We start from the raw sequence: 18,942 nt of genomic DNA on the forward strand, positions 1-18,942 counted from the left end.
CTATCCCCTACTCTCCCTCATCACCATTGCCCCCCACCAGCCCCCTCTCTCTGTCTCTCCCCCAGACCCTCCCTCTCTCCAAACAATATCGGTCCCAGTCACAGTCTGCAACCATCCCCCAGGAGCTGGGTCTCTGCAAAGTTCGCAGCTGCTTGTACGGGGCAGGAGGAGGTGATGGTCGTGTCCGTGTTTGGGGTATTCCCAAGGGTGGGCTTCAATCAGGAGAGTGGGGTATATACCCTCGGAGCCTACAGCCCGGGCACCCCTGTATTGCTCTCGTTGCAGAGTGAGGGTCACGACAGAGACAGCTCTCACCTCTCTAGTTCTGTTTAAAAAAGAAATACGTTCAAAAATATTACTGCACTATGTACAGATGTGGGACGTGAACCCAGATCTCCTGTCTCAGAGGCAGAGACACTACCACTGTATACAGCTATATTGTCAGCTTAAAGCAACAGTCAGCTACCAATGGGGAGTCAATTATTTTAGATTTATGCACAAGATTGTTTGTTCCCTCTCCCCAATTAGAATCTTGTTCACACGGTTTGATGCCAATGTTGTCACGTCGCATCGGGAAAATGGCACCACTAACAGTGCAGCATCCCCTCAGCATTACGCTGGGAGGCTCTGCTTCAACTCTGTTCTCAAGTGGCTGGAGTGGCATTTGAATGAGCTGAACCACCCACTCGAGCAGCAGAGGGTTAATAACCTGGTTTAGTGGTGAATCTCTGAACCGTGGCCTAAAAACTGGGAATGGTTCAATGATGTGCTATCACTGCCTTGAAATGGAACAGGAGGTGGATGAGACTGGGATGCTCCAGCCCATGGGGGTCTAGCGCATATTTGCACTCAATGTTGAGATGCTTTTCTCAGTGTCAACACTCACCATTGCTTAATGTGTTGCAAGAACCTATTCACTTGTGATTGTAAGGAAGTATTGCTGTAATTGTACAAGGTACTGGTGACATCACATCTGGAATACTGCATAGAGAGTGGATCCCCTTCCTTGAGGAAGAGTATAATTGCATTGGAGGCAGTTCAGCCAAGGTTCACTGGATTAATTCCAGAGATGGAAGTTTTATCTAATGAAGAGCGATTGAGCAGTTGAAGGCCTGTACTCTGTACATTTTATAAGAATGGGAGGAGATCTTATTGAAGTATGTGGGACGCTCAAGGGGATTGACAAAGTAGGCGTAGAGTGGATGTTTCCTCGTGGGACAAGAGATCATAGATTTTAGGATAAGGGGGTAATGGGTTTAATATAGGTGAGGAGAAATTATTTCTCTCAAAGGGTTTGCGAATATGTGGAATTCACTAACCCAGAGTACAGTGGGTGCTGGGACATTGAGTATTTTTAAGGAGTAGATAGATTTTTAATGAGTAATGTGTTGAAGGTTATGGAGAGTGGGCAGGCTAGTGAAACTGAGGCTGAGATGATGATCGTATTTGAAATAACTCCATGAAGACTGATATCCTATCATCAAATCACCCTGTATTTATACATGGAGAGGCCTTGACACCAATCCAGCTCCCTCAGAGCCAGCTCTCTCTGTGCAGAGCCCCTGACCTGCCTGATTATATCTGTCAGTCAGGGCTCCTTGATTGAGCCAGATTAACAGCCCCAATCAGGGAATTCATTCTATGAGATTCACTTGGCTGACCTCGTTATAATCACGACAGTATAAAAAAGCAGAGCAAACTCGAGGTGCTGAATTGCCATCTCCTAGTTCTTATGATTGGCTTACACCTCTGTGCAATGATATTGTTGTCAATATTCTCCCCTCTGTTGAGTGAGATGACAATTCTTGGCTGAGTGTCTGGCTTCTGGCGGCGTTTCACTCTTCACCCATGCTCCATGAACAACAGTAATGTTAAACAGACTATTTGACCATCTAAGAGACCACACCTGAGCCAAAGTCTGCCTTCATTTGATCTCTAAGCACATGTATTTTCTGGGGCAGAGGACATTAGATAATTATTAGAATCATAGAATCCCTACAGTGTGGAAACAGGCCCTTTGGCCCAACAAGTCCACATCAATCTTCAAAAGAGTAACCCACCCAAACCCATTCCCCTACCCTATTATCCTACACTTTCCACTTTCAGGAATGAAGGGCTCCTGTCCAAAACGTTGATTTTCCTTCTCCTCAGATACTGCCTGACCTGCTGTGCTTTTCCAGCACCACTCTAATTTTGACTCTGAGCTCCAGCATCTGCAGTCCTCACTTTTGCCTTGCAATTTAGCATGGCCAATTCACCTATCCTGTACATCTTTGGATTATGGAAGGAAACCGGAGCACCTGGAGGATACTCACGCAGACACGGGGAGAATGTGCAAACGCCAGACAGTCGCCTGAAGTTGGAATCGTAACTAGGTCCCTGGCACTGTGGGGCAGCAGTGCTAACCACAGAGCCTCCTTGCCAGTAATATTTAAGTGTCCCTCCATCCCCACCTAGCCAGTGTAAAAGCTAATCATTCTAGAACTGCTTCCTTAGTTATGCTCACCAGGCTGAAATAGATTGGTTGTTGATGTGCCTTTTATACTGCCGCACTAAGGAGTTTATTTTGATCATCATAGAACTGAACACAAAGATAATTCCTCCTCCGTTAATGTGCTGATTCAGACACACTCCTCCTGCCCAACAAGCCTACCATTCAGCCAGTGTATGGCATAGAAGCAGAGAGTGTCAGCAAGGAAAACTGGATTGAGAGAATTGCTAACTTTTAATGAGATATCATTTGAGTCATACAGCAGCAGAATTAAACAAGTCGTCCTCTTTTCCGAAGTGTGACCTGTAACTGTCATCCTATTGGAACTTATTACATTGGTTTAATTGATGGTAGGAAGCTGGCTCATTTCCTACTTTTTGTAAGCAGAGTATATCAGATGAGTGACACAAATTTGCTTCTCCCTCAGTAGGGACTGTAGAATGGAAACAGAAATTTGCAAGAGTTCCCGTATTCTAATGTGGAAGATAGTAGACTTTTAATAATCTTTTTTATTGCAATGTTAGCAGGAACCATAGAGAGACGGATCATAGGATCCCTACAGCGTGGAAGCAAGCCATTCTGCCCATCGAGTCCACACTGATCGTCTGAACAGCATTCCACTCCTCACTCTATTCCTGTAACCCTGCATTTCCCATACGCAATCCACCTAGCCTGCACATCTCTGGACACTATGAGCAATTAAGCATGGCCATCCACCTAACCTGCACATCTTTAGATTGTGGGAGCACAACAGAGAAAACCCACACAGATACAGGGAGACTGTACGAACTCCACACAGTCACCCAAGGGTAGGATTGAACCCAGGTCCCCGGTGCTGTGAGGCAGCAGTGCTAACCACTGAGCTACCATGTCAGCCCCATAGAAGTATAAGCTCTCCCTAATACTTAATGATATGAAGGTGCCGCTGTTAGACTGGGGTGGACAAAGTTAAAAATCACACAGCACCAGGGTACAGTCCAACAGCTTTATTTGGAAGTACTAGCTTTCAGAGTGCTACTCCTTCATCAGGTGGTTGTGAACACATAATTTATAGCAAAGGATTACAGTGACATACAACTGAAATGGTATATTGAATAAACCCAGATTGTTAAGTCTTTCATCTTTTAGAATGGTTTATGGGCTTTGGTTCACTAATATGTAAACCCCAGAACTTCTTTTTAAATTACCTTCTTGAGATAACTTTAGGCTTTACAACAAAAGGTGACATCTCAGCTCAGACAATGCATTAAAGGTGTGAGGTCAGGCTGTCTGTATCCCAATCTTGAGTCAGACTGGTTCTATTTCCAAAGTGGAATTTACAAAATATTATTATGGATTGACTGCCAGCAGATTGTGTGTTTTTGAGCAATATGCAATATTTCAGCAAATATAATTCTGCAAATACAAATGCACCCTATGGACTTATATGTGTGCATGCGTGAATGAGAGAGAGAGAGAAAAGAGATTGAATGTATACATGTGAGTGTGTGAGTATGAGTGCATGTGAGAGAGTGTGTGTTTGCGTGTGTGAAAGCTTAGTAAAGTGTATGTGTGGGCGTGATGGAGTATAAGCCTGTGAGAGGGTTTGTGCATGGGTGTGAGTGTGCAGGGTATTTGTGTGTGAGAGAGCGTGTGTCTGAGAGAGGATCTGCGTGAGTGTGTGTGTATGTATCGTGCAGTGGAGTCACCTATAGTGTGACATGAATCCAAGATCTTATGATCTTATACTCCACAACCACCTGATGAAGGAGCGTCACTCTGAAAGCTAGTGCTTCCAAATAAACCAGTTGAACTATAACCTGGTGTTGTGTGAATTTTTAACCTAATACTTAACCATTCTGGAGGTGGACTCAACATTATGCTGTTTGGTTTGATAATGGAAGAAAGAAATGCCTTTATATAATTACTGTTACAACTACTGAATTACACAAAGGGCTTTAAAATACTTTTGAAGCTTAGGCACTGTTCTAAGGTAGGAAATGTACCACACAATTTGTGTACACCAAGCTATTACAAATAGCAACGTGACACCGACCAGATAATCTGTAATTTATCAATGTTGATTATGGGACAAATTTTGTTCAGAACACCAACCAGATCTCTTTCTTTTCTTCAAAACAGTGGAATAAAATCTTATGTCTGACTGAGAGGGCAGATATGGGAATCTGTTTAATATTTCATCCTTAAAACAACAACATCTCCAACATCGTAGTACACCCTCAATACTGCTGTGGAGGGTCTGCATGGATTACGTACTCATGTTTTCGTGTGGGATGATAGACTGACTACATTCCTGGGGAGAGTGTCATACAGACATCTGAAGTTTGCAAAGAACATTTTCCTAAGTAAAAATAAGGAAGGAAAATTGAGAGGTTTCAACAACGTGTTTACTGAGTGTTATTGTGCTGTTGTGTGGATCCATTAGCTGACCTCACAGCACCTGCCAGAAACAGCATGAGTGACTTCACGGCCCAGTTCTGCTTCACTGCTAATGTCCTGTCAGTCACATTGCTAAGGTCTGTTGATGTTAAGGTTAAGACAGACAGTTACGTAGGAACATAGGAACGGGAATAGACTTTTCAGTCATCCATTTAATGAGATCATGGCTGATCTGTGATCTAATTCCGTTTACCTTCCTTTGGCTTATTTTGTAATTGTCTTTGTGGATATAGAAATATGGACCAGTTAGGTTGCAAGGTGACAGCTTTCAGAGTGGTCAAGTTAGTAAACACTCTCCACTAAGAAAAACAGTGTATTTTGGTTCTCAGCTCGCCAGCCTGCTTGAACTTTATTAACTGACATCAGTTCATACTGGGACTAAAATTGTAACTAAAGAAGATGTTGCATGGACGAGGCTTGTATTTCCTTCAGCACTGAGGAACAAGGGTTGATAGAAATCAAAATGTTTACGTTCATTAAAGCCTTTCATACAGAAAGAAACTATTTCTTCCAATGGAGGAGTCCACAACATGGGGGTATAGTAAAAATTAGAACAAGTATTCTGGGGTGATGTCTGGAAACTTATCTTCGTGTAAGTGGAAGTGGAAATTCAAAAAGCAATTGAGGTTCTGAGGCCAACTGAAAATTTCAAAACTCCAATTGATAGGATTTTACATTTTAGGTTCAGTGACCATCCTTCAGTACCTTCCGATGAAGTGTCACGGACACAAATAGTTAACTGTATCTCTCTCTTCAGATGCGGCCAGACCTGCTGAGGCTCTCCAGCAATTTTTGACTCAGTTTTCCCATTTCCAGCATTCACAGTTCTATGTTTTTTATTGACAGTTGATTGTTACGCAAGGGTATTGAGGTCATGGAAGTAAGGAGGATAGATGAACAGGCCCAATGAGCTGATTGGCCTGCATTTGAGTCAACCCATTAATAAAATCCTTCAGCAGAAATAACAATATTCAATGGTTTCTGAAAATCTTATCCTCGTTAAATTATGGTTTATAATGTGTATAGGTAAAAGGCCCTTTGAAACCAGTTCTCTATAATTGGGTTAAATCCACATTCAGTGACCAAACACTGAATTCAGTTTGGCTTCAGAGCTCTGTGTCCCTTGACAACTTCCATGATGTATTTATCCTCCCGTTATCCTTAGGGGAGTTTCCCAACTTGAGCCAATGTGCATTTATACAGCACCTTTTACATAGAACATATATGGTGCTTCACAGCAGTATTAAAAATTTTTGACATTTGGAGATACTAGAACAGGATCTTGGTCAAAATGGCAAGTATTAACAAGTATTAACAAGTGCTTTAAAAGTGGACAGGGACCTTGCTCATTGACAGGATATGAGGATTGTGGAAAGGCCAATTTGGTCTGTTCCCAATTGCTCTTGAGAAGATGGTGGTAAACCGGCTGCTTGAAGACCACTGAGTGAACTTACAAGGTCATTTCAGTTTGGACCACATTGGCTGTCAGACTGGAACCATCTAAATGCCAGATCTGTGTAACGGTGTTAGTGAACCAGGTGCATTTTTACAGCAAATAAAGTGGCTTTATTGGTATTGCTCTGAATAATAACTTGTTATTCCAAGTTTACTTTATTGCCTGAATCTACATTCCACAGCTGGTGGTGAAATTCATTTTCAGACCATTGACCCAGGTGACCAATCCAGTAATAGAACCACTATGCTACTGTGCCCAATGGAACTTATGATGTGGAGGTGCTGGGGTTGGACTGGGGTGGTCAAGGTCAGAGATCACACGACACCAGGTTGTACAGATTTATTTGAAATCCCAAGCATTCAGAGCTCAGTGTCGTTTGACACCTGACTTTTGTCGATCTCAGTCCAACAACCAGCACATTCCATAGCACTGCTCCGAGAGCTTGTGATTTCAAATATACCTATTGGATAGTGTAGTGTGATTTCTGGCATTGGAACTTAATGACACCACAATTGCCTAGTTAGGTAACTCATTTAAAAATCACACAACACCAGGTTATAGTCCAACAGGTTTAATTGGAAGCACTAGCTTTCGGAGCGTTGCTCCTTCATCAAGTGGTTGTTGTGAAAGAGCAGCGCTCTGAAAGCTAGTGCTTCCAATGAAACCTGTTGGACTATAACCTGGTGTCGTGTGATTTTTAACTTTGTACAGCCCAGTCCAACACCGGCATCTCCAAATCATGGATAACTCACGACTGACTATAGGCAGTATGGCAAGAAACAGTGCACACTCTGGACAAAAGTTATTCCAAAATTACAGCAGAAAGTACTGGAAAAACTCAACCAATCTGGGAGCATCTGAGAAGAGAGAGAGAGCGAGATACCGTGAGTTCTGATGCGAGGTATCCGGTTTGTACATTAATTTATTTCTTGCTTTGCAGATGCTGCCAGACCTGCTGAATACTGCTAGCAATTTCTGTTTTTATTTTAGAGTCCCATTGTATTTAGCTTTCTGATTTTAAAGTTACAGTTTTTTTTTAAATGTTGCTGTTCTACCAGCCAAGGTAGGAAAATGTGAAACTATTCACCTCAACAGAGTAGAGTATTACTAAATGAAGAGTGACTGCAGAATTCTGAAGTGCTAATGGATCTAGGTATTCTAGTACATGAAACACAAAAAGGTAGGGTGCAGATCATCAAGTGATTAAGAGACTAATGGATGTTATTTTTCATTGTAAGAGAAGCTATGCTTCAGTTATATGGGACATTGGTGAGACCACATCTCAGAAACTGTGTGCAGTTTTAATCTATTTAGTTAAGGAACTGATCTAAATTCTCTGGAGATGGTTCAGAGGAGGACTGCTCCCCAGAATGAGTGGGTTGACTTGTGAGGAGAGGTTGGAAAGACTGAGTTTATTTCCACTGGAATTTGGAAGTTTAAGGGCTGACTTGAATGATGTGTTCAAGATCCTGAAAGGTCTTGACAACTTGGAAGTGGAAATTGTGTTTCCTCTTCTGGGTCAGTCCAGAACATGGGTGTTGTGTTTTAGACTCAGAGGTTTGTCCTTTAGAATCCCTACACTGCAAAGAGCAGGCCGTTCGAAAGGCATCCTTACCCTACCCCTTTAATTCCTAAGACTAATTCAACTACTCTGCACACCTTTGGATACTGTGAGCAATTTAACATGGCCAGTCCACCTAACCTGCACATCTTTGTGACTGTGGGATGAAAATGGAGCACCGAGAGGAAGCCCACACATTCACAAGGAGAACGTGCAAACTCCACACAGTTGCCTGAGGTGGGAATTGAACCAGAGTCCCTAGTGCTGTGAGGAAATCAGTGCTAGCAACTGAACCACTGTGCTACCCAGGATAGAGTAGGGGAGAATTTTTATTTTCTCTTGTGCAGCTTTGGAACTCTGTCTCAGAAGGAGGTGGAGGTAGGATCATTGACTATTTATGTAATGGAGTAGATAGATGCTTGTTCGGCACAGCTCATCAGGAGCTCTGGAATTCAAAACACAAACCGACAAGTCACAATCTTATTCAATGGTGGAGTTGGCTCGATGGGCTGAATGTTGCTTTTAATTCATATTTGTATATTGCAGTTTTGGAATAGAGTTTGACTTGGAGCGATTGCTGGATCCCACACAATAAGGTTTCCCATCCTAGAGCACAACAAGTGAGGCTGGGGGCGAATTTTAACAGCTTCTGTATTGCATGACTAAGTGGTGTTGGGGATTGAGAAAACAAGCTAATCCCTGAACAGTATTTATCAGCAATGATTTACAGCAGTGACATTATTTACATGATTTTCCTGTAATCCAGCTGCCACCACACTCTCTTCAATGATGCCTTGGATATTTATTTACACTGAGGAATCTGAACAAAGACACTTTTACCTCAGTCCTCCTTTGAGTCGGTTCCCAAATGTTACACCCAGTGCAAACAGACAGAGACATGTGGAACTTATCCAGGGCATCCCAAAGTGTGGTCGCAACCCCAAAGCCAAATATTTGATGAAGTTAATCTTAAACTATTGAAGTATTATTTACCCTGACAGTTTAATTTATTTGGTGCAGCTGAACTATTTCTGTGGGCAAAAGTGAAGACTGCAGATGCTGGAGTGGTGCTGGAAAAGCACAGCAGGTCAGGCAGCATCCAAGGAGCAGGAAAATCGGCGTTTCAGGCAAAAGTCCTTCATCAGGAATAGTTGATGAAGGGCTTTTGCCCAAAATGTCAATTTCCCTGCTCCTCGGATGCTGCCTGACCTGCTGTACTTTTAAAGCACCACTCTGATCTAAACCCTGAATTATTTCTGTGTCATGTATTAATTTCACAGAAACTGTTGCACAAATGGTCAATGTCTTGGATGATGGCTTTTCTCATTTCGTAGAATCCCTACAATTCAGAACAAGGCCATTCAGCCCATTGAGTCTGCACCAACTCTTGGAAGGGTATCCTCCCCACACCCAGCACCCCCACATTTCCCATGGCTAACCCACCTGGACTGCACATCCCTGGACACTCTGAACAATTTAGAACGGCCAATCCAAGTAATCTGCACATCTTTGGATTGTACGAAGTAACTGGAACATCTGAAGGAAACCCACACAGAGATTGTGCAACACCACACAGACACCTGCCCGAGGCTGGAATCCAACTTGGGTCCCTGGTACTACAAGGCAGCATCGCTAACCACTGAGCCATCACGCAGCCAACTTAAACGTCATTTCTCACTAGCTGAAGCCAGCAACAAAGTATTTGAGGTTTCTCTTTTCTCTTTTTAGTTTATTTTAATCCTTTTGTGGCATGTGGGCAATTCCTGACCGGGCCAGCATTTATTGTCCCTTCCGAATAGCTTTGAGAAGGTAATGGGAGCTGCCCTTGAACTGCTGCAGTCAGTTTGCTAACGGAACATCCATAGTGCTGTTGTGGAGGGAGTTCCAGAATTTTGATCCAGCAGCAGCAAAGGCACATCAAGCCAAGATGGTGCGTGATTTGGAGGGGAACATGCAGGAAGTGGTGTTCCCATTCATCTGCTGTCCTTGTCTTTCTAAATGGTTGAAGTTGTAGGTTTGGAAAGTGCTGTTGAAAGTGAGTTGTAACAGGCAATATCAAACAAAACCATTGCCAATGGAATGGGTAAAATTTTATGAGGTAATATTAACTAACAACCCATTAGAGAGACACAAAAAAGAATAAATTATGTGTACCTTCTTGAACCTTTACGTTCTGGCGAACCTGGTGGCTTCTTACAACCATCAGCCAACTTCATGCTCACTTCCACTAATGCCAGTTTGATCTGCAGGTTGCTTTTTTTTTGAAAATTGGTTTTAAATTCTTCAATTGTCATGGTTTAAATTTGTATTTTGGTGGGTGACAGAATTATGACTTTGCTGAATACATTAACATTAACCAACCTCTGCTATAAGCAATTTGCTGTCCCTGTCAGAAACCAGGATGGCAGGCAGTTGACAACAGGCTCAGACATAACCCGTGATGTGTCCCGTCTCTCAGGCAGATAAGCTCCCTACATTCACATGTGTGGACGTGTGATAATTGGTTCATGGAGCTAGAGGACACCCATCAGCCTGTGGGACTGCACAAGGTTCTGGAGAAAATTAGAGTCATGATTTCTCTCTCGTTCCTCTTTTGTTTGTTTTCATGTGTTATAATTCCCAGGATGCAGCACCTTAAAATATGTAACTGAAATGGTAAATGTATAAAATTCCGCACTACCTCGTGGGGCCAATCCTTATGACCTGTTCATGTAAAATCCAATCCAGTGCTGCCTGACTGCTGTGTTGTCTGAGGCAGACTTCATTAAATGCTGCTCTGGAAAGAGGTTGAGAAGTTCAGATCTTCAGACACGGCAGAGTCAAGGTAGAAACTGCTGTCACTTTCTGCATTTTTCATCTCCTGGAGGCGAGGGCAGCTTGCTGCAGATGAGTTGCATATGATCCTGTACAGACGTGACAGTAAAGGTTAGTAAAGGCAGGATGGAGGGGTGGGAGAATCTGTTGCCTGGCTACAGTAGCTCACAACGTCACATCAGCTGTTGCCAGAACTCCTTATCATTGCTGAGAGTAACTGAAGAGAACAGGAGCTTCCTGGCACTTAACCCTGACTCTCCCATAAGAGAAAACAACAGCAAGAATATGGGACAACTTTGGCTCACACCTAGACTAGGTGCTTTGGAAATCTGAAGTATTCAGCAGCATGCTGAGGGAATGAGATTAGTGGGTGTATATCTGGTCATCTCTTATGAATATTGTCCTCTGGTTAGATGTTTATGGTGGACTATACAACCCTAGGTTCCCACAATTAGTTGATGGTATTTAGAAACAATGGCATGTTTTATTGGGGTGAGGAACGGGCATTAAATTCTGCGGAGACAAATATTTCAGTGAGCGAGTGGTCAATCTATGGAATAGACTCCCCAGGCATATAAAGTAGACAGAGCTTCTCTCAAGAAAGTGACAGTCTGGGACACCTTAACATTTGGGGAAATGCGAAATTGTCCACTTTGGCTAGAAGATTTCAGAATTTAAATCTGTTATTTAAATAGTGAGACATTGTAGAGCTCTGACGTGGAGAGGAATCTGGGTGAATCACAGAAGGTTAGTATGCAGGTACAGCAAGTAATCAGGAAAACTAATAGAATGTAAGTGTTCATTATGAGGGTAATTGAATAGAGGAGTAGGGAGGCTATGCTTCAGTTATACAGGGCACTGATGAGTATTATGTACGTTATTGATCACCTTATTTAAGGGAGACTAAATGCATTGGATGTAGTTCAGAGGTTTACGAGACCAATAACTGGAATGGGTGGGTTGACTTATGAAGAAAGTTTGGATAAACCAGGCTTGGATCTGCTGGAGTTTTGAAGAATAAGATGTGAATTGATTGAAACATAGAAGATCCTGGGAGGTCTTTGCTGGGTGGTTGTGGAAAGGATTTTACTCCTCCTGCTGAATCGAGAACTAGGGTCACTGTTTAAGACTAAGGAGTCACCCATTTAAGACAGAGGGAAGGAGCAAAGGATGTTTCCTCATTAGTTGCAGATCAGGGCAAGTTGATCAAGCTCTGTGGAGTTGGGAGAAAAAAAGCATGTTTGAAGAAAAAGAAAAGCTCTGCCAACCAGCATTGCTGGTTCCCAGGCTCCACCCAACCTCTCCATATCTCAGACACATGTTTCAAGGATGTGGCTGCAGCAGGATGTGCTGTATCGAGAAGCAGCAGATATTGGATTGAATCCCTGCAATGTGAGAGGAGGCCATTCAGCTCGTTGAGGTAAAAACAGAGGTAAAACATTGGGGAGACTGGGCGCCTCCTAGCAGAGCGCTTTAGGGAACATCTCCGAGACACCCGCACCAATCAACCAAATCGCCCAGTGGCTCAACATTTCAACTCCTCCTCCCACTCTGCCGAGGATATGGAGGTGCTGGGCCTCCTCCACCGCCACTCCCTCACCACCAGACGCCTGGAGGAAGAACGCCTCACCTTCCGCCTCGGAACACTTCAACCCCAGGGCACCAATGTGGATTTAAAAAGAAAGGATTTTTTCATGTGGGATGGCCTACTGCTGGCGAGGCCCACCAGGGAACAATGTACCCAGACAGGAGGAATTCCAAACCTAGCCTGAAGACAGGCCTCTGGCAGTCTGTCAACATATTGTGCATACCCCTCCTTTCCCACCACCGATAGCACTCTAATAAACAAACTGGCTTCCCAAGTTGAGTCCCGTTGCCCTGAAGCTGTTTGTATAACAGTATGATCCCAATATTGCAAATGTACCCCAACTAGATATTTATGTCTTTCACGTGTACTTCAATCTCCAAAGGTAGAGTGAGAATATGGTTAGTGAAAAGGAGTTTGTTACAAATCAGTATGTGCTTTATTTGAGAACCATCCAATCACCAAAGCTATATTTGTAAGCACACAAAATAAGGAACACATTCATCAGTAGAAAATTCTGTCCTTTTGCCTAGGGTAGAACCTCTTTATTGCAGCAACAATCAATATGTTACATATAAATCCTAATCTATGTGGCTCAGGCCTGATGATCTGTAAATTTAATCCTTGAAAGTTAAGTTGAATTTAATTGTAATATTTGACCAATATTGCACTAAGGTCTCGCGTGGCAACATTTTCAAAAAGGGTAAAATATGCATTTGATTCTAAAATCAACACATATTTCATTATATTGGATAGTTGATAATTCCATGCAATATGAATGTTTTAATTTAAAAGCAAAGCATTTATTTTTACCACTGTTAAAGCTGATAAGAGTAAGAGGCTTTTAAAGTTGTGATGGAATTAATTCCATTTCAAGATTTTATTATTTTCAGGCAGGGGCAATGTAACGATGTGTTCTGAGTTCAACTTTGCAGCAGATCCTGAAGCAGCTTATATCGTCCTAAATCATTTTGCATGCCCCATGTACATTGCAACTTGGGAATATTGTCTTCGTCAGGCGCTGCCTTGGGTAAGCTGTTGAAGTACACTGTGTCAGAAAATCGAGAACTGTGAATAGATATACACTTCTTTTGCATAGGTATGGGTTTGCCAGAAGTCTGAAGTACAAAGACACTTGGGAGTTCAAGTCCAGTTCTTTCAAGGTAAATTGCAAGTTGAGTCAGTAGTTAGGGAGGCAAATGCGATGATGGCCTTGAATATATTTTGAGAGGCCTTGAATATAAAAGCAGGGATGTACTTCTAAGGCTCTATAAGGATCTAGTCAGGCCATATTTGGAGTATTGTGCACAGTTTTGGGCCCCATATCTCAGGAAAGATGTCCTGGCCCTGGAGCGTGTTCAGAGGAGGTTCACAAGAATGGTCCCAGAAAGGAAAAACTTAACATATGAGGAACGTTTGAGGTCTCTGGTTTTATACTTGATGGAGTTTAGAAGGATGAGGGGGGATTAATTGAAACATAAAGAATACTGAATGGCCTGGACAGAGTGGATGGGGGAACATGTTTCCATTGGTAGGAGAAACTAGGACCCAAGGGCATAGCCTTAGAGTAAAACAAGACCTTTTAGAATGGAGATAAGGAGAAACTTCTTCAGCCAGAGAGTGGTGAATCTATGGAATTCATTGCCACAGAAGGCTGTGGAGGCCAGGTCGTTGAGTATATTTAAGACTGAGTTAGATAGATTCTTGAATATCAAGGGGATCAAGATTACAGGAAGAAAGCAGGAGAATGGGGTTGAGAAACTTATCAGCCATGATTGAATGGCAGAGCAGACTCGATCAGAATCCTCCCACTTCCTCCAGACCAAAAGGGTAGCCATGAGCACCCGCATGGGCCCCAACTATGCCTGCCTCTTTGTCAGTTACGTTGAAGAGTCCATCTTCCGCAGTTACACCGGCACCATTCCCCACCTTTTCCTCCGCTACATTGATGACTGTTTCGGCGCCACCTCGGGCTCCCATGAGGAGGTTGAACAGTTCATTAACTTCACCAACACATTCCAACCCGACCTTAGGTTCACCTGGACCATCTTGAAACCTCCCTCCCCTTTCTGGACCTCTCCATCTCCATCAATGGTGACCGACTCAACACTGGCATCTTCCACAAACCCAGTGACTCCCACAGCTACCTGGACTACACCTCCTCCCACCCTACCTCCGGTAAAAATGCTATCCCTTATTCCCAATTCCTCCACCTCCACCGCATCTGCTCCCAGGAGAACCAGTTCCACCACAGAACACACCAGATGGTCTCCTTCTTTAAAGACTGCAATTTTCCCTCCCACATGGTTGATGATACCCTGCAGCGCATCTCATCCACTTCCCACACCTCGAACCCCACTCCTCCAACTACAACAAGGACAGAACCCCCGCCCCCCGGTGCACCTTGCACCCCACCAACCTCTGTATACATTGCATCATCCTCTGCCATTTCCGCCACCAACAACAGGACCCCATCACCAGACATATATTTCCATCCCCACCCCTATCCGATTTCCGTAAAGACTATTACCTCTGCGACTCCCTTGTCAGGTCCATCACTCCCACCAAACCACCTCCCCCTGCCACTGCAGGAATTGCAAAACCTGCGCACAAACTTCACCCCTCACCTCTGTCCAAGGCCCCAAAGGAGCCTTCCACATCCATCAGGGTTTTACCTGCACTTCCATATATGTCATTTACTGTATCTGTTGTTCCTGATGTGGTCTCCTCGACATTGGGGAGACAGGACTCCTACTTGCAGAGTGCTTCAGAGAACATCTCCAGGACACCAGCACCAACCAACCCCACCGCCCTGTAACTGACCACTTCAACTCCCCCTCCCAATCCGCCAAGGACATGCAGGTCCTGGGCTCCTCCATCTCTACTCGCTAACCACCCCGTGCCTGGAGGAAGAAAGCCTCATCTTCTGCCTAGGGACCCTCAACCCCACAGCATCAATGTGGATTTCACCAGTTTCCTCATTCCCCCTCCCCCCACCTTATCCCAGTTCCAACCTTCCAGCTTTAGACCGTCCCCATGACCTGTCCCATCTGTCCATCATCCTTCCCACCTATCTACACCACCCTCCCCTCTGACATATTAACTTTACCCCCACCTCCATGCACCTATTACCCTCCAGCTGCCTTCCCCCAGCCCCACCCCCTCCCATTTATCTCTCCACTCCTGAGGCTCTCAGCCTCATTCCTGATGAAGGGTTTTTGCCTGGAATGTTGATTTTCCTTCTCCGAGGATGCTGCTTGACCTGCTGTGCTTTTCCAGCACCATATAAATATCGTGTAGGTCTCTTGCCTACATAATGCGGCAGGAAACTATGTTGCACACATTAGACAAAAGCTGACCCATCTAAAGTACTCGGACTATAGTATTTCCAGTCAATATTTGGAAAGTTAAAGACCTCCATAACAACTATCCTGTTACTCTCGCTCCTATCCAGAATTATCTTTGCTATTCTTTCCTCTACATCTCTGGAAGTATTCGGAGGCCTATAGAAAACTCCCTACAGGGTGACCTCTTCTTTCCTGTTTCTAACTTCAGCCCATACTACCTCAATAGACGAGTCCTCAAATATCCTTTCTGCCACTGTAATACTGTCCTCGACTAATAATGCCACACCTCCCCCTCTTTTGCCATGTTTTCTCTTCTTACTGAAACATCTAAATCCTGGAACCTGCAACAACCATTCCTGTCACATTTCAACTCCCCCTCCCACTCTACGGAGGACATGGAGGTGCTGGGCCTCCTTCACCGCCGCTCCCTCACCACCAGATGCCTGGAGGAAGAACGCCTCATCTTCTGCCTCGGAACACTTCAACCCCAGGGCATCAATGTGGATTTTAACAGTTTCCTCATTTCCCCTTCCCCCACCTCATCCTCGCTTCTAACCTCCAGCAACTCGATCCCTGACCTGTCCGGACTTGTCCGACCTGCCCAGCTCCTTTTCCACCTATCCACTCCACCCTCTCCTCCCTGACCTATCACCTTCATCTCCTTCCCCACTGACCTATTGTACTCTATGCCACTCTCTCCCCACCCCCCCCCCCCCCCGGCTTATCTCTCCACGCTTCAGGCTCTCTGCCTTTATTCCTGATGAAGGGCTTTTGCCCGAAACGTCGATTTTGCCTGTCTTCGGATGCTGCCTGAATTGCTGTGCTCTTCCCGCACCACTGATCCAGAATTCAGCTCGTTGAGTCCACACCAACCCCTGGAAAAGCATCCCACCTATCCATGTAGCCCTGCATTTCCCATGGCCAACCCACCCAGCCAGCATATCTTTTTTCTGTGTGAGGAGACCTAACCAAAGACAGGGGGAATGTGCGAACTCCATACAGTTACCCGGGGAGGGGTTGGGGAAGGAGGTTGGGGTGGAAGGTGGGATTGAACCCACATCCCTAGCATTGTAACCACTAAGCCACCATGCTAAAACTACATTGGTACAGGTTAACTGGTATCTTCCAATTCCTCTCTCAGCATCTGGAAGCAGTTGTGGACCAGGAGACCAGACCAGTGCTCCTAGGAGACAGCATAATGCTAGGCTATAGGAAAGATTGTTTGGTTCATTCTTGGGATATGGGTGTCACATTTCATGGTCCCCATGATTTTAAATTAAAATCCAGCTTTTATTTTCTGAAGTTCACTGTCTGACACAGTGGGATATAAACCCATCTCCCCAGAATGTGAGCCTGAGGTTCTGGATTACTGCCCCAGTGAATTTGCCACCATGCCACCACTTTCCCGGCGAAAAATTAAGCTCGTCCAACTAATGGTAGCTGTGACAACTATGATTAATTGCTGTAAAAAGCAATCTGGTCCACTTTGAGAGAAGGAAGTCTGCCATCCTTACCCAGTCTGACCTAAATGTGACTCCAGGTCCTGAGCAAAGTGCCTGAAATAGACTAACACACCACACAAGGAAAATAGGGATAGGGATTGAATGCTGCCCTGGTCAGAGACATCCAAATCCCTTAAAACATTAAAGACAAACCAAGTGTCTCCAACAGGTTTGGCAGCCTCTTTAGGATCAACAGCAGCCAATGACCTCCCTGCGGACAAACTCAGAGACCACATGCTTCATCGGGGCAATTAGGGATGCCCAAGAAATGCTGACCCAGCCACCGACACCCTTATGCTGGAAAGAAAAAAACAAGTTCCCTCCAAAATTAATGAATTGTCTGAAAGCACACTGCACGCTTCCCAAGGATGAGATGCCAGCAACTGAAAATGCAGATTCACTCTCTCATTCCAGGCTGTTTCAGCACAAGCTTTATATATATATATATATATATTTAATGAAAAAAAAAAGGTTTTTGGGTTTTTTTTTACAAAGTTACAAAACTAATACAAAATAGTGTAACCACTTTACAACATAATAACAGCATGGATATAAATTAAGAAAACTAACTAATAAACTACTCTACAGACTACTAAAACACAAAGTAAGATAAAAGAAAGAAGACTATATATATTTTTAAAAACTACAGTATAGTACATGACTAACACCAACAAAAAAGAAAAATGTAAATAAATAAATAAGCATTCAAAATAAAATTATATCAAGTCATAAGAAGACCTGCATTTATACGGGATTCCTCCTCCCAAGGGCCCCAAACCGACAAACATCATCCTCACGGCTAAACAAAGGCCCCAGACAGTATGGCTGATACATCTGCATCGGTGTAGCTCAAGAAGGGCCGCCACATTCTAAAAAACAATTCCATTTTTTGGTGCACAATATTCGTAAGGAAGTCCAGGGGAATATAGAGTCATAGAGATGTACAGCATGGAAACAGACCCTTCGGTCCAACCCGTCCATGCCAAGCAGATATCCCAACCCAATCTAGTCCCACCTGCCAGCACCTGGCCCATATCCCTCCAAACCCTTCCTGTTCATATACCCATCCAAATGACTCTTAAATGTTGCAATTGTACCAGCCTCCACCACATCCTCTGGCAGCTCATTCCATACACATACCACCCTCGGTGTGAAAACGTTGCCCCTTAGGTCCCTTTTATATCTTTCCCCTCTCACCCTAAACCTATGCCCTCTAGTTCTGGACTCCCCGTCCCCAGGGGAAAGACTTTATCTATTTACCCCATTTATGCCCCTCCTGATTTTATAAACCTCTATAAGGTCACCCCTCAGACTCCAACGTTCGAGGGAAAACAGCCCCAGCCTGTTCAACCTCTCCCGATAGCTCAAATACTCCAACCCTGGCAACATCCCTGTAAATCTTTTCTGAAACTTTTCAAGTTTCACAACATCTTTCCGATCGGAGGGAGACAAGAATTGCACGCAATATTCCAACAGTGGCCTAACCAATGTGCTGTACAGCCGCAACATGACCTCCCAACTCCTGTACTCGATACTCTGACCAATAAAGGAAAGCATACCAAACGCCTTCTTCACTATCCTATCTACCTGCGACTCCACTTTCAAGGAGCTACGAACCTGCACTCCAAGGTCTCTTTGTTCAGCAACACTCCCTAGGACCTCACCATTAAGTGCATAAGTCCTGCTAAGATTTGCTTTCCCAAAACGCAGCACCTCACATTTATCTGAATTAAACTCCATCTGCCAC

The 18,942-nt window shown here is 44.1% G+C and overlaps 1 protein-coding gene across 2 annotated transcripts in view; it reads left to right on the forward strand.

Moving 5' to 3' along the window:
• Window positions 1–18,942, forward strand: part of klhdc8a (kelch domain containing 8A) — a 41,072-nt gene that overhangs the window by 547 nt on the left and 21,583 nt on the right. The window lies entirely within an intron of this gene.

Source organism: Chiloscyllium plagiosum, chromosome 26, assembly GCF_004010195.1.
Source record: "Chiloscyllium plagiosum isolate BGI_BamShark_2017 chromosome 26, ASM401019v2, whole genome shotgun sequence".
NCBI lineage: Eukaryota > Metazoa > Chordata > Chondrichthyes > Orectolobiformes > Hemiscylliidae > Chiloscyllium > Chiloscyllium plagiosum.